This window comes from Ostrinia furnacalis, unplaced genomic scaffold (assembly GCF_004193835.3).
Source record: "Ostrinia furnacalis isolate ACB-3 unplaced genomic scaffold, ASM419383v2 OfSCF1657, whole genome shotgun sequence".
Lineage (NCBI taxonomy): Eukaryota > Metazoa > Arthropoda > Insecta > Lepidoptera > Crambidae > Ostrinia > Ostrinia furnacalis.
The window spans coordinates 4,731-20,908 of record NW_021131896.1 but is presented as its reverse complement, the minus strand read 5'-3'; positions in this window follow the sequence as shown (position 1 = coordinate 20,908).

Genomic DNA, 16,178 nt, shown 5'->3' with positions numbered 1-16,178 from the left:
TGAAGTATCTGGATGCGGTCAGCGCAAGACCGGTCATTGCGGAAATCCTTAGGGAAGGCCTCATCCAGCAGTGGCCGTCCTTTTATTGAAACTACCTGGGACTTGATAATATACCAAAGCCCCTGTAAGTAATATCTGGTCAACTTTTGTAACTTTATAGCATAGAGTCCAGCTAATTTAAGATTCTCAATCGATACATTATTATCTTCTGAAAAACAAGCAGAAAGCAAAACAATAGGCTAGATATGGCATAAATGAATGAAATGCGAAAATTACCGAGGGGCAAATAGAGCTATCTTCGAGACACGGTTCCTGATAGTATAGCAGTTAAGAAATAGTAAAGGTGCGTTCACACAGTAATCGTTCGTTCGTTCGTTTCAGCCGAAAGACGTCCACTGCTGGACAAAGACCTATCTCCTGGATTTCCACAAAGACCTTCCGCGATCTTCACCAGAGCATCGGTCCACCTAGTGGGATGCCTGCCCACGCTACGTCTTCCGGCTCGTGGTCGCCACTCAAGAACTTTCCTGCCCCAGCGCCCATCAGCTGTACAAGCTATGTGCCCCGCCCACTGCCACTTGATTTTAGCGATTCTGCGGGCTATATCAGTCACTCTGGTTCTCCTACGGATCTCCTCATTTCTGATTCGATTACGCAGTAATAAAAGAAGCATTTATTAACATCTTCCTTGCATCTACTTACAGAAGGGAAACGGTCTTAGATTTCTGCCTACTGCTTACCTTTTCAGTTACCGGTCGATTTTCAGCAAAAACTATACAGCCAATACTTTATCGGCACTTAAATTAATTTCATCCATTCATAAAGTTGTCTGGAAGAAATCAATTCCATGGGAGAACTCCACCCATACAAATGACCATTCTCTCTTATGACAGTATTGTACAGTAAAAAAATTGTGTAGCTACGAAATTAAGTCGCAATCAATGCCTGACACAGACTATCGATAAGTGCTCTATCTGGACTAGGCCAGGTGCTATTCGTGCGGGTGCTATTTAGGTAAGTAGGTTCTCTAAGTGGACTACGTCTATAATTTCCACACGACATAAAAATTTACTATCGTTTTTTTTAGCATAAATGAAAATGTTTATTTTAATTATTTTTTTATTTAATAACTTGTCCTACGCTTCTTAAACTAAACAAATGGCGTCCCCACCAGTGTGTACGTCCTCTTACATCTGTATAAGCCAAAGAATATTTACATGGGACCACAATGCCGGCTTAATTTGAATACGCCGGACAGTCCAGCGGGTAAAAATATGAACAATAAACATGCGCACGTCAAATAGGTACGCAGGGCTGTACAGTGTACATAAAACTATTTTAAACGTCTACTCAGTTGTACGAGCTATGTGCTTCGTCTACTGCCACTTAAGTTAGTCAATTTTACTAGAATCCTTGCGCTGCCCGCATCCAGGCTCTTCCCGCGACCTTCACCAGATCGTCGGTCCACCTAGTAGGAGGCCTGCCCAAGCTACGTCTTCCAGCCCGTGGTCGCCACTCGAGAACTTTTCTGCCCCAACGGCCATCGTGAATTGTGGAAAACCTTGGAGGAGAATTTTGTCCAGCAGTGGACGTCATTCGGCTGAAACGAACGAACGAACTAGAATCCTTGTCTTTTACAGCCTAAGTACATGATAGAATAAGAGCCAAAGACGGTGCGTTGAGTGGCAGTAGCGCATAGCTCGTAGAATTCAAGGCTATTGATTTGGGGCAGAAAAGTTCTTGAGTGGCGACCACGGGCCGGAAGACATATTATTATTGTGGGCAGGCCCCACTCGGTGGACTGACAATCTGGTGAAGGCTGCACCTAGGAAGGAAGTACATGTACCTACTATATGCGGGACGCAGGACGCAGGTATCGCAGGACCGGTCATTATGAAAATCCCTTGGGGAGGCCTTTGTCTCTAGTCAGATACGATTTGGTAACATCTCACACAACTGTGGTGGTACCTATACAAAAGGTAAAATTTTACCTGTAAGTGTCTTCAACATAACATTTTATTTCTTGTTTATTATAAGTAAGTAAACTTTTTAGTAAGGTGGCAACCCTAAAGCGAACGCAATAAACAATATAGGGTGGACAAATATGAAAATAAGTCCCAACGCACGGGTATCGGCAGTAGCACAACTCATTTGCCTACCGCCGAAGGTACAGTCGGACTCGTGTGTCTGGCTTTAGTAGTTTTGCAATTAAACATTTTGCTGAAAGAATTACTATCTAAAATTGTTTATCTAGTGTAATTTTGAGGCAAATCAATCGGCAGTAGTTTCGTTATGGGATTAAACAAAATTTTAAACTTTCACGTTCCACTCTTTACAAAAATTTCGCGTTGAGACCAGTTTTTCTATATTTTAATTAATTTGACAAACTTGACCTTCACTGGTTGGATTTTTATTGGCAGTCAAGCTGTAGATTCTGGCTACACAGGAGTTTCAGCGGTAGGAACGAGAGGTGGGAATTGTCTCGTTGGTTACACGCAATGGCCTAAGTGTCCCTTAGACACCTTATACGAAATCCACGGCAAGAGTCGTCGTATTCTACTCTGACGGAATCAAACGACTATTGTTTTTAACCTTCCAAGGCCTAGTGCTGGAAAATAGACCTGTAAAGATGGTATAAGTTGGTGAAAATCTACACTTTTATACTTATAATATAAATGCGAAAGTAACTCTGTCTGTCTGTCTTTTACGTCTAAACCACTGAACCGATTTTGATTAAAGGCATAGAGATATTTTGAGTCCTGGGAAAGGACATAGGATAGTTTTTATCTCGGTTTTTAAAACAAGGATGCGCGATAAAGTTTTTCTGTGACAGACAAAATTCCACGCGGGCGAAGCCGCGGACGGAAGCTAGTAAATAAATAAATAAAAAAGAAATTAATATTTATTAATTAAACCTTTATTACCAAGGTAACTGTACTGACGAACGATTCAATAGTACCGCTCGCGAGCTTTCTGCTCATACAACATCGGCTTTTAAATAGCTCCTTATTGATTTTAAAGGATTTGCCACACTGGCTGCGATCTGCGGGCAGCGGTCAGGTCAAAGTGTCAGTAGTCGTGACCAGGGGTGTTATGGATATCCGTAACCGTAACCGAAACTTTCGGATAACTATCCGAAAAAAAAAATCCGTAACCATAACCAATTCAAAAGTTTCGGATAGTTTTGAATGTAGGCTTATTGCATTTTCCTTTAAGATAAAAGCTTTTTTGTGAGACCAAATGTATTTTTTTTTATGTAAATTTTACATTCGTTTTTGTAGAATAGCTCAAATACTAATAATACAATGCAAATAAAATATACCTTAACGACCTGGTTTTTCTTGTGTTGAAAAATAACTGAAAAAGAAGTGAAAAATGTCATGATTTTTTTTTTACAAATTAAATCCATTCTTACTCCCTTAAAATGTATGAAACTTGTGTCTGTTTTCTACTTCTATTAGATAATTTTATTGGCTATCGCATGATATAACATATTTGCCTATTAGTGTTAAGTTACCATGCTATCACTTGTTTTTGAAAGACGAGGTGAAAACTAAAAATTAAAAACTGAAATCCTTGTAATTTTGCGACAAATGGGTCAAGCCCCAAATTTGAAGTACTTTCATCAATAAATGTGTGTACATAGATTACGCCTTTAAAGTTTGATCACTACATGTCCGGACACACTGTATACAGGATGTGGTGTAAATAGTGGTCCAAAGCAAAAGGATCGATACACTGTACACTGAGGTACCACACAACAGTATTTTTAAAAAAATATTATGTTAAAGGGTGTTCAAAAAGTAAAGGTAAAGTCAACCAATTTGCTGGTAGTGAGTATTGAATTTCGAAACAAACTTGTTTATTTTTAGTTCAGTTTGTAAAAAAAATGATTGGAATACTTAGTTAATACATAAATGTAATCAAATTTGTAACGCAAAGTACCAATTTAAAAAAATATTTTTTGGACAACCTTGAAAATTTTTTTTAAATACTGGTAAATATGTGGTACCTCAGTGTACAGTGTACCGACCCCTTTGCTTTGGACCACTATTTACGACACACCCTGTATTTAGATTCAGAGGTAACTTTAAGATTTTTTTCTATCAAGCAACATTTTTCTAATCGTGTTTTGGAAACAGTGTCGTCCCATCACGCATGTAGGTACTTTCTGTAATAAATACATTTGAAAATTTCAGTGCGAAATATCCTCAAAATTCTATATAAGTATCGGGTACTAGAAAACAGTAAATATTGCCGTTTTCACTTTCTAAGTCAAAGTCAAAATTTCTTTCTTTGTTTAGACTAATAAATAGTTCTTACAAATCGTCATATGCTCTTAAGGAGCCTCTACATGTCTCATAATCTTTTTACCCTACCAGCGTTTCGAGACTAACATTTGGCAAGTGCTGAGAAGAAGCGCCGCAACAAACTCAGTCACCACTGTCTGCCGGTTAATATAAATAAATAAATAGAAATAGTAGTAGTAGGTACATTGAGAATGGGTATACAAGATTGCGTGGTATATTAAACAGGGTAGTGACGTGCTAATATCTAGACTTACCTACATATATTATTAAGGTACTAGTAGAAATGACTCGCATACATAAATTTGAATAACTTGGATTGACCAGTCCCCGAAAGCAGCGCCTGTTCACAGACATGACGAGTGAACCAGCCATCGCTTCACACGACCATATTAGAGGGAATGTAACGACCCGCCTCACAAAAGTCCCGAGATGCGATATTACGATCTTACTCAACTACTCAAGTCGAGAGATCGTGTTCAAAAATTTCTCTAATTATTATTTTCTTAATCTAAACTAGCTTTGCCTTGCTACTTATAAAATCGGAAAAAATCAAATGATACCGCGGGTTAAGTAAGCACAGCGCCATCTCCTGAATTCCCTTGGTACTATTACTTATTCTGTGATTAGGGCCTGTTTTTACCCGAATGCGCCTGAAGGAGGGTTATGTTTTTCGAGTGTATGTATGTATGTGCTTTTTATTTTTAATAAATGAGTATTTCTCAAAAAAAAATGTACATTTTGAAAAAAAAACTGACGTCTCCGCCATTACATCTATCGCGAAAATTAGTGAAAACGTGTGTGTTTTGTGGGATTACTTTTTCGTAACAGGCAGTAAAATCAGCGATTTTATATAGAACGGTAAGTCTTCATTTAACCATTTTTTGTAATACGTGTGGTACGAACATTTAGTAAGCTTTTATATTTGCTGTAACAAATTTTATCAAAAAAATACTTGTTTCTAATCTCATTTTGTCTAATATTTCGTTACGTTTTTTTACGAATTTCGTTACGTTACGAAAAAGTACAACATAATGCTGAGTGTATACATACTGTTATTACCTGACTAAGCATAGTAATATTCACTACTTAATTTATTTCAAAAAATATAGAGCGTTAATAACAAAAGGATTGGATACTATCTGCTTTACAGAAGTGCCACCAGCAAAAAATTATCAAATCATTTAGATTACGTTTTTATGTGATACTTCTTTTGTTTTTTTAGGAATGCCGCCAAAAACCAATTCCGAAAGGCAAAAAGCTTACAGAGAACGACTCAAAATGGATAAACATGATGGAACCAAAATAATTTTATTAAAATAGTATGAATGATTACTCCCTTATTTTATTTCTAACCCCTTAATATTACCCCGTATTTGGGTGAATACTTACAAATATTTCGAATTGAATAAATGAAGAGCATTCACAATATTTCGCCAATGTATAACAAGCCTTATGGCCTTACTATTTCGTTACTACCGTTTCGTTACGTACATTTTTTTTGAGAAATACTCAAATGTAAAAATGCGTAGTTTTTCCAATACTTTTTCTTACATAAAGCTAAGTCAGGTACAAAATCCAGTGCCGTCGTATACATAGACGTATACTGCGATCACAGACGTAACTTCTTGATTTATTTGTTACTTGTGCTGTTAATTACAATTCTCAATCCGTAAATAATTTTTGTCCTCGTAAAATCATCGTAACCGATTGCTGTAATCGGATTACATGAACATCACTCGACCATGTATGTCCATATCGGAATGGCACGCTTTGACGAGCAACTTGCTGTATCTACTCTAATAATCAATATCTGTGGATTGCACGCAAGATCCTGCCGCTCCCGCGCCGCGCTGCCGCCCCGCTGTCCGCGAAATTTGAGGCTGAGGCCTATAAGGCCCTTTTTACATGTTCCGGTTGCCGGCTAACCGGCGCCGGGTACCCGGTGGTGAAGTGTATGGGCATGCCGGATTAATTACGCCGGAACATGTGAAAGCTACGTACCATACCCATACACTTCACCACCGGGTACCCGGCGCCGGATAGCCGGCAACCGGGACATGTGAAGCCGCACACTTTCTAAGGTCCCGTAATGTGTTATTACGATCTTACTCAACTACTCAAGTCGAGGGATCGTGTACAAAAATTACTAAATACTAAATATGAGTTTATAGTACTAATTAATCTATGACAGCTTTGCTTTGCTACTTATAAAATCGGAAAAAATCAAATGATACCGCGAGTTAAGTAAGCACAGCGCCATCTAGCGGTGTAACTTGTAATACTAATCTCCTGAATTACCTTGGTACTATTACTTATTCTGTGATTAGGGCCTGTTTTTACCCGACTGCGCCAGAAGGAGGGTTATTTTTTTCGAGTGTATGTATGTATGTGGGTATGTGGGTATGTATGTATGTATATTTTCTTTGGTACGGCCTACAGCCTATACGGCTTGACGGATTTTAGCGTGAGTGGTGTCGTTAGATTCGCCTTAATCGTGAGAGTGACACTGGAAAAACAAAATGGCGGATTTCAGGCGCCGTAATGCCTTAAAAAATGTTTTTTCCAAAACTTATCGAGTAGGGTATTAAAGTAGTTTACAAAAATGCACGTTATTTAACTAAAACGATTAAAATAAAATTTATTATTGAATAAACCCAAAACCAGGCGGCATCAAATACATCACCAACAAAAAAAAAATTGTCATTGATGCCTCCGACTGCATTTTGTGAACACTAAGTTGTCTTGTTTTTATCTTTTTAGTTAATTTTTACGCAGTTGGGTTTTTGTTTATTCAATAACTAGCGGCCGCCCGCGACTTCGTACGCGTGGATCCCGTTTTACCCCCTGCATCTGTTACGCGGTTTATATTTTTTCATACAAATGTTTTTCCCGCTACCTCCCGTTCCCGTGGAAATTTTGCAATATCCTGTTGTAACTAAGCTTTAACCCTCGCTGTACGAGGTGGTACACACCCCAGTCCTTTAAAAATAGCCACAATTTTAAAAATTTGCAAGTGCTGAATTTGAAATTCTCAGTAGCTGGAATTATGACACTGCTGCTTCGATCAGCGTTGCAAAATCAGTCCAACTGAGTTACATGCCTTTAAAGTGCGTGTGGGTGTCACACACCCCACCTGGTACGGGACGTTGTTAAAAAGTTTAAAAAAAATCAAACAGTTTTGGTGTAATTTGTATATTTTTAGCTTTGTCAATTGAATAAAATTCAATACAAATATTATTTTTCGTGATTTTTACGGTATCTGAAATTTTCAAGCACTTTTAGTCAAATCTATTTATATTATGTTATTGCTATTTATCTATGAAAATAAGACAAAATATAAGTTTTATAAACACTTAAGAGTAGTGACTCTTAAGTGTTTATAAAACATATATTCACTTCACAGCAATATTTACTTCACATATGTACTTCACAGCAATATTTTTTTCAAACTTTACTACTGTAAGTGTACAGTAGTAAAGTTTGAAAAAAATATTGCTGTGAAGTACAGAATCACTTTCGTGGCATCAAAAAATTCAAAACGTTAAAGCTTCCAAACCAGACTCACTATTTGACTGATTTACTGAGAATACAATCTTCACATCAAGCGCTACAATTTTTGTTTACAAAAAGTTGAAATAAGTTAGAAATAAAATTCGCCACGAAGGTGACGATGAGAACCGTGGCGATGAGAAATAGCCTAATACGATAGAGAATAATAAAAAGTAATAAAAACCATCTGTTATAGGGGCATTTTTTGGAGAAATTTATCAAATAACCAAAAAAATACGAATTTTTAAGCAGTTTTTTTTCAAAAAGTATCATTTTTTATTATTTGTTGGCATTTTTTGTGTATTTTGTGTATTTTTTTAGTATTGCCTGTTAATTAGCATTATTACTGTTTTTATTTTATCTGGATATACCGCTTAGTTTAAAAGTTATTACGTTTTCTTTACAATAAGTAATTGGAAGAAAAAAAAATCTATAAAAAATAAAAAATAAATCTCAAAAAAAAATTGACCTCTTTTTTGTCGATAAAAATAGGTCTAGTTTCATCTATTTTCATATGTACACTTTAACGTGACTCACACTGTATTAGGGTGTGTCATACCCCACCTGGTATGGGACGTAACTTTTAGTCACCTCGTACACGGAGGGTTAAGTTTACTAAGGTACCTGCATGCCAAATTTCAAGCGTCTAAATTAAGCGGTTTAGATTTTTCATACAAAAGGATTTTCCCTCTAATTCCCGCTCCCGTGGGAATTTTGCAATAACCTGTTGTAACTAAGCTTTAAGTTTACTAAGATACTTGCGTGCCTCAAGCTTCTAACCTAAGCGGTTTAGATTTTTCATACAAAAAGATTTTCCCGCTAATTACCGTTCCCGTGGGAATTCCTAAGTATACTATAACCTGCCCAGGAGTATGAAGAATAATTGTACCAAGTTTCGTTAAAATCCGTCTAGTAGTTTTTGTTTCTATAAGGAACTTACAGACAGACAGACAGACAGACAGACAAAAAATTTACTGATTGCATTTTTGGCATCAGTATCGATCACTAATCACCCCCTGTTAGTTATTTTGAAAATATATTTCATGTACAGAATTGACCTCTCTACAGATTTATTATAAGTAGGTATAGATAATTAATACAAATCGCTTCCAGTGTGGCAAATCCTATAACAGTCTTCTTTTATGGTTACAGTTTTATTGTCATTTGAAAGCAGAAATAAAAGTGTAGTGATTTTATTGGCCTTTGTTACATTAATGTATGCATGGTGAATGGGACCGTATTGACGTTTTGGATTTGAGATATGTATGGGTTTGCGATGTGGGTGTTCGTCGTACGTTGAGAACTTATTTGGATTTTGGGTATGGAAAATGTATTAAAGATAAAGATAAAGTAAATTAAAGTATTGTTTATTTCTCACCAACATACTTAACAGATAATATTGGGATGTTTATAAATGGCGTCGTAAGGTAGGTATTAATAAAATTACTTATTTATAACTCATAATAATCATAGGTCATTAATTTGGTTTCCACTGCAGGAGCAAGTGAAGGATTTATTGGGACGCAGTGTGGAACGTCCGCCCACAAGGTGGACCGACGACATCAGTGCTCTAATGTCAAAAGTTCAATCCATAAAAATCTTAATAATTTATGATTTAATTAATTAATTAAGACCCAATTGTAAACACGTCACACTTGACATTCGATGGTAGGATTGTATAAACTACACTAAGGGTGGGTTGCACCATCTTACTTTAACTGTGACAAATGTCAAAAATCTGTCTAACTCCATACAAAAAGCACCGGTTATCGTCATAGTTACGGTCAAATAAGTTAGGTGGTGCAACTCTGCCTAACAATATTCTTTATTTTCTAGAGATTACATATCAAACAAATGTAATTGCAAACAAACTTTTTTACCTACTATAGATGGGATTGACAGGCCTCTTCATCCTACACCTGTCAAACTTCTTTGCGTCCAATGTAACCGTAAAATCAAATTAAATAAGTATAAACCAACTAGGTACATAGCTTTTGTCCGCGGATTTGACTGTGTGAATTAAGCTTGTCAAAGATCGTAAAAAAATATTATAGCCTTAAGGTTATTCTTATGTATAAACAACTAACTGACCCAATGATCTTCGTACTGCCCCAGTCAAGATAGGTAGGTACACTAAAAATTATCCTCCTTTTTGGATAGTGCTGTAAAATGTAGCCTAAATTTTAATTCAGGATGCCAGTTATTTTCAACATAATTACTAAATTTGATCAAAATCTCTCCAGCCGTTCTTGAGTTTATAAAATGGTGTAAATAACGCGACTTTGATTTATTTAACGATATGTTAATAGTGATAATAGTGTAAAGTAAAAATCCATCCATCAATGGTTTTTGCGTTCCATTCAGTGTTTGTTACAAACATACATCCTCACAATCTTTCGCATGTATTATTAGTAGAATTCACACACCACCACTCACAATCCGACGTTTAATTCAAACCTCGATCGACGTTGATACAAACAACAAAAAACTTTAACAGACAAGAAATGGAATCGCCATTTTAATTACAGTAACCGACAAGCCCGCATCAAACCTATAAACAAAACGAAAACGAAAAAATCTAAAATCATGAGCAATATCAAAACTCAACTTATAATTGGTTGTTGCTTGCTGCCAATCTTTGGATTTCAATTTCACCTTATTATCTTATTTTCCCCATCAAAAATCAACCCTAACTTGTATCAATATGGTTGAAAATAAGTTGTGAATGAAGGTCAATAAGGCTAGAGTACAGTCGGCCGTATTATTTATAAGACGTGCCTGTATCAGAACCGAAGAGCTGTCTTCCACGCCGATGACGTTTGACGTGTATCCCGACATCCCCTTTCGATTGTGGGATGAGGGATAGGATGTGGCGGGTAAGAAGATTTTTTAATCCACAACGAAGAAGCTCTTAACCTGCTCTTAACTTAACGCTGCTGTGATCGAAGATGATTCGCATCACCAACCAAACCAAGGAGAAATTTTGCCCCCACTGAGAATAGAACTCGGGACCTCTGGGTCTGAAGGTGTAAGACTACAACTAGACCACAGGGCTGGGATATTCTTCTTTGCTAATGTAATAACAAGAACCAGCTAACTCTTGAAATTTTAAAAAGAGAATAATGAGTGAATTCGTTCAAGGGAGTCAAGGTAAAACATTTTTCTGTTAGGATTTATCTGATTACTTTTTATGGAGACTTTTATGGAGAACGAAATTGTATAAAAGTACCTACTTTCTCAGTGTAAGAAATTGTAGCTTCGTCTCGTATATCGTCTCTCTATAGTATAGTTATGCTTAAAATGTTAGCAATTTTTTTTTAAATTTTAGCAATTTATTCATTGTCACATCATTGTCTAAATAAACATTCCAGGAAAAAAAAATAAGTTGGTGTTAGTTCCAATTTTCTCTCTATGGCGGCTTTATAAAGTCTGATCCATAACAGAAGAACAAGAATGTAATCACAACAAGTTTTTGCTTGAGTTGTATTTCTTTGTCTTGGACCACACGGAATGTGTATCGCAACTCGATGGCAAATAAAACACATGAACGATCCAACTTGTAACACGGGCTTTGAATAACTTAGAGCCAATATGGGCGCCCACTTTGTATACAGTTTGTTTATATTAAATCATGATAATGATACATATGAAAAATCATAACTTAACCGAAAATTAACTTCATAAAAAATAATACTGAATATCTTACCATAGAATACATACTAAGTTATAGTTATGGCGCGAAAGAGCTAATCTCCCCTGCCCTTTTGTCCCTATGTCTGAGAGTCATCCACCTGGACATGAGCTCCCCTGGCTTACCTGGAAGTCTTTAAATAGACTTCGGACGCAGGTTGGCCGTAGTAAGGACAATCTGGTCAGGTGGGGATTCTTGGATGGCTTAAACATGGAGTGCAGGTGCGGTTTTGTTCCCCAGTCGATGAAGCACCTGATTTCGTGCCCTGAGTGCCCGAGCAACTGCACTCAGGAGGATTTGATGAGAGCTGCTGACAACGCCACTCTTTTGGCGGAGTTTTGGGCTGACACTGTGTAGGGTTGTTGTCGACACGAAAAGAAGAAGACATACTAAGTAGGTAGAAGAGAGTGTAGAGTAGATGGTAAGACAGCCAGTTCCTCTGTGGTTGAGGATTCTGGGTGAAGCTTGTTTCAACCTTCGGCCTGATCATCACTTTCCATCAGGTGAAATGCAGGCTAAGAGGTTCCTCGTGAAAAAGTTCGTGACAATAATAAAATGCAGGTTAATAATTTGCTTATCTTTTAAATATCGCTAAATTTTTCCGATGCCTACCTAGTACGAGTAAGACTTATTTTTAGTTATTTGTAATTTTGGTTAAGTGTGTCGCAAAATTACATATTTAAATTTCTTTGCGATTAAAGTTGCTTCTCAAAGTAAATTTTAAATAAACGACTTGAAAATCGTGGGTTCGATTCCCGTCTTAGGTACCTAATTAAATTTTTTCAAGTTGTTTTAAAATTACATATTAAAATTAATTCGATTGATTGAGAATATTTTTGAGAACGACAAATAAGGATACCTAATTACGAGTAATTCAGTTTCAGTTAAAAAAATCGAATGCAATAAACTGAATAAACTATCGAATGTATTAATAAAATATAAAAAAATATCTTGTTCTTTATATACCGTCAATAAATGCTGACTTTAAGCGAAGGTAGTGGTCTGAAAGAGACAGCCGAGCAATAAGCTTGCCTCTGGACAGCGTAAGATGTAAGAACAACATTGTATTGTTGAGAAAACTATTTATGGATATGCTAGCAAGCAAAGTTTTAAAATTATGAGTGCAGTTAAAGATAAAATTATGCATTTTTATTTTTTACTTTTAGTAGATAAAATATAATCTCTCTCGAGAAACAATTAGTGTGTGAGTACAAATATTTTTGATTTTCTCCCCCAATAGCCATCAGATACCCTTTGTATACGGATTACGGATACCCAAAAAATCTTACTATTTTGACCATAAAAGGATGCAGCACATGGATCGATATCGATGTACGAGTAGGTACTTATTTTTTCCCAAAAGATACCATCCCACTAAATCCAAAAACCCAAACATCCACAATACTTTTAATCCTTCGATTTCACACGTCGCAAAAACGTAATGTCTATACAATTCTCCACTTGTTCACACTTCGGCGGGTCCGTACCAGAATCGTGATCGTTGCGGCCCCACGCTGGGGATCCATGTCAATCGTTGTCATTGATGAGATAAAAGGTTTTACAACGAAAGTAGCATTGTTTTTTATGGCATTAAAGGTGTAGGTAACTAAAGACTGGTATTACAACAATGTAACTATCTTTAAGGGTTAATACAACACTTAAAGTACGGCCAACTAGCAGCGATACAAAAGGTCGATACGACTGTCGAGTTGACAATATATTCTGTCTCTTCCCATCTTGTGTATTTGTCGTAATGTCTTGTTCTCCCGCCAAAATGTCAAAGTCAGATGGGTTCACCCATGACATTGGGTTTGTTTACATTTGGTATCGCTTCTCGTTGGCCGTCCTTTAGATATCCACAAGTCTACGCATAAGGTAGACAGCTGACCTCATAAAGGTTGCAGAAAAGCGCAGCAAAAGACCGATCGTTGAAAGGTTGGTTGGAAGGCCTTTGTCCAGCAGTGGACGACATTTGACTGATAAGAACGAACGAACAAATCAAAAAGCCAATCTGGAAATCATTGTGGTAGGCCTATAAGGATGTTAGGTAAATGGGTATATGAGCCGACACTAGCCCATGTTAACATGGGCATATAAATGGTATGGTGCAGTCAGAAAATTGATTATCTTCATTTTAATTATTTTAATTTTTATACAAATGGGATTTTATAAAATTTATTTTGTATGAAATTTTAAAAAATTAAAGTCGTCTTATTGCTGAAATAATGATTTATGATGATGATGATCTTCTAAAGAGAGTGATTATCTACTTTTTCAAATGATCAGACCTTGCTGTCAACAAATATGGCTTATTCATCTTAGCATCGAACCTAAAACTTTCCATTGAAGATAGTTTAATATTTACTACTGAACCATAGAGCCGTTATATTGGTGGAGATTATTTCAATATTTCATGCACTCCCATCAAACTTAAATTAAATATAACATACAGTTTGTGGTCAGTGAATTCCAATACAAATAAGTAGAGTAGGCCTACTCCGAATAAAAAAAGAACAAAGTCTAGTAGAAATATGTAGTATTTCAATAAGGGGACTTACTAACATAACATGCTGTCCCAAATAAAATCCATAAAATCATTTATTTTGTACAATTATGCGTTATTTCAGTTTAACCTGCTGCTTCAATACAATAATGCAGAAAAGTGCTGAGAAGAAGCAGGGTATGAAATTTAGTCATTATTGTCAACCTCTTTCAAAGGATTCCAAAAGTATTATGCTACTTTTTCTGTGAATTGGAATTGATTGAAATTTATGTATTTCAAAACCTGAAAGCAGCCGAAACGTCAAGCCGTGAGAACATACGTCGCGTTAAGACCCGTGTCTTACTATTTTAATTGAAATGGAACGCGAAAGTTTAAAATCATAATTCAAAACCTGTATTCTGATCTGGTGAAAGATCTAGTGAAGACCTTGGGAACCTGGACGGGACACCTGGATACGGGCAGCTCAGGGTCGCTCGTTGTCGAAATCCTTGGGGTATGCCTTTGTGGACGTCGAACTGAAATTAACGATTCCAAAACTGCATAAAACCTTCTGTATTTCGCCTCAATTGTGGCAAAACATCTCCATGTAGAACCATCAGCAAATTAATCAATACAAACCCACTCAATAATTACGTGCGTTCCACACAGGAACATAATTTTGATTGATGATATAATAATCGGTAATTATATAGATATGTAAGTGTCGGTTTGTCCGTCCGTGATGGACGCTCGTGGCATTGTGGTTTAATTTGGGTTTTTATGGCGTTTTGGGGTTTTGGGGGTTGAACACCTGTTTTTAGTTATGGAATTTTTAAGATGATCTATTAATAAAAATCAGTCTATGGGGTTAATATAATAATGTAGAGTTCGCCGCGACAAATAAAATTATCTAATCATTTATGTAGTAATTAATATTCATAATTATTCATGTATTTCAATTAGACGCCGCAAATTTATTTGTATGTTGTCCTGAAGTGGTGGTAGGTGGTTAGAAAACGGACAGAAACTTATGGAAATAGGAAGTTTCACACAGTATATCAGTATCATATTGTACGTAATGCTATAGAAACAAAAAACAAATAAATAGTAAAACTCAGAGAAATCCAAAAAAATGAAAAAATTTTAGATAAGAAAAGAGCTTACATACTTATAATTACGAAATTTGAATTGAATTGGCATTTAAACTGAATTTGATAACATTACATAATTAATAGTAATCTATCTTCTAAATAAATATAACTCAAAGGTGAACTGAGTGACTGACTGACTGACATAGTGATCTATCAACGCACAGCCCAAACCACTGGACGGATCGGGCTAAAATATGGCATGCAGGTAGATGTTATGACGTAGGCATCCGCTAAGAAAGGATTTTACGAAACTCCACCCTAAGGGGGTAAAACGGGATCCACGCGTACGAAGTCGCGGGCGGCCGCTTGTTTATTTATAAGTTTTCACTTTTATTCGCCTACTTAAAACCTGGCCATCATACTGCCCTTAATTAATAACCTAATCAAAAACCATCCATCAAAATCTCCAAAATCAGGGCTGTCAAACGTATCGTGGGCGGGGCGCGCGTGATTGACAGCGTGGCGGATAAACACAGGTCGCGAAAGGTTCAGTTTTTTTTAATAAAAAATGTTTTTTTCAGGACTGTCAGCTTTAGGTGGGGTTGGGGTCCGTAGGTTTTATTTTGTGGTATTTAGGATTGAAGTTAGGACAGGGTCTTGCTATCATTGCATTCGGTTTGGTCATCTAAATTTTAATTACATTTAAAGGATAGTAGAGGACTGAGGAGGCTGGCTAAATGTGTTATTATTTTTATCTATTTATTTAAAACTTAATGCTTTAACGCACTATGTCCCAGTAAAACTTTAGACCAGGTAGAAAATAGCGTAGATGGTTTGGTAATTTTTTTTATTAAAGTGTAATTTCATAACACATAATTAATAAGTTTTATTTTACTTACAGGTACACCCCGTTCTTCGCCGGTAAGTTTTTGCAAATTGTTTTTAATTTTTTCTAAGGAACCCTAAATGTGCTCATTTCGACACGCGTTCACAGCTCGACATAGGTTCTACGGAACCCATCTAAGCGGTTGATAAGTATGGATTAGCTTGATTAG